Source organism: Solanum stenotomum, chromosome 2 (genome assembly GCF_019186545.1).
Source record: "Solanum stenotomum isolate F172 chromosome 2, ASM1918654v1, whole genome shotgun sequence".
Classification (NCBI taxonomy): Eukaryota; Viridiplantae; Streptophyta; class Magnoliopsida; order Solanales; family Solanaceae; genus Solanum; species Solanum stenotomum.
The window spans coordinates 6,318,878-6,320,507 of NC_064283.1; the positions used below are offsets into that span (position 1 = coordinate 6,318,878).

The 1,630-nt window shown below is 38.4% G+C and overlaps 1 pseudogene; it reads right to left on the reverse strand.

The window, feature by feature from the left end:
• Positions 1 to 662: 662 nt before the first annotated feature.
• Positions 663 to 1,630, reverse strand: LOC125854779 (zinc finger protein ZAT10-like; annotated as a pseudogene).

Here is a 1,630-nt window from a genome sequence, read left to right on the forward strand (position 1 = left end):
ATATATATATATATATATATATATATATATATGATATGATATATGGTATGATGATTACACTCCCCCAATAAAGTCTTACCCATATTAAATATTGTCCTTATCTTCCAAATATCTATGCTATAATAAAAATATATCCTTTCCAAAAAGAGGCTAAAAGAAATTAATTATATTTTCTATGACATAAATGAAAATATATCCTAAACAAGGAGAAGAGGTTAAAAACATTTAATTCTACTTGTCTTTAAACACGTTGCAACTTGTAGTAGTGGAATGAGAAATAAATTATTATTTTTTAGTCATAAATTATTTATTTTTTTAAAAAATACAATAAATTAATTATTTTTAGTCATATTTTTTTTTAAAACATATAAGTTAAAATTGATGAACAATAAAATTATGGGAAAAAGAACGAATTTACCCCCGAACTTTGATAAATGGTACGTCTATGCCCTCCGTTATACTTTGGGTCCATCTCAGCCCCTGCCGTCCAATTATCGGTACACACATGCCCCTCTCACTAACGGCCCCCTCATCCTATACACGTGTCTTAATCCTAATCAACTACCCGTTTGATCATTATTTTTAACCCATAAACTAACAACCCGTCCCATAAATCCATACCCACCCGATTCCCTCTAAAATATTCAATTAAAAGATCGTTCCTATCTCACAATTCCTCCTACTGTAATCTGTTTAGTCCATGAAAGAATTCTCTTCACTTCATCATCACCATCTTTCATTTTTTCCGTTACTTCTTTTTCAATCTCCATTAATTCTACACCAACTCTACTCATTTCTCCCTGTCAATTTTCAATTCAATCACTACAAAATCAAAAACACAAAAAATTTGAGAGTTGAAAAATGAGAATTGATTGGAATAATTCAAATTTTGGAGGTAGAGATAGCCGAGATTTCTTCGCCGAATGTGGACTCTCTACCTCATCCTCGCCGGAACCAAATCCAGGACAGAATTCCGGCAACGCCGGAATGTTCAAGTCAAAATCACGGTGGCTGATTGTAGACCCCACGCCCTCCGACGTCGTAACTCCGACACTAGCGCTAACGCTACTATTAGCGTTACCGCCGTCGTAGTGACACCGTTTGTGTCCTCCCAAAGCTTGTCCAGTAGGAAAACACTTGTGGCAAATCGAACACTCGTGAGTCTTCCACTGTCGTTACCGTTACCGGAGCTAGTAGTTCCGATAGTATTAGTAGTAGTAGGGGTAGTCGACTGATCATCTCCTCCACCGCCACCGGCGACGAGTTTCCGATGACTAGCTTTATGTCCTCCTAAAGCTTGATAAGATCCAAATCCCTTACCATAAACCGAACGCTTATACAACATCTTCTCCTCCATCTTCTCCGACGGCGCGTGGATTTTCATCACTGTCACCGGCGATGGTAGAGATCGTACCTGATTAACAGAGTCATCGCTCCGTGCAAGCATAATCAAACAAAGCGCCAAATATCCCTCTTCAATCGGCTGGCGATCCATACTCCGTGGCCTCTTAGATCTCTTCCCTTTAGTCCAATTCTCAAGGTACCGAAGCTGCTACTGACCTTTGCTCTCAAATTGAAACGTCTGCGGATTTGAAGTATCAGTTGGAGAATTCAAAGCTTCAAGGGCCAT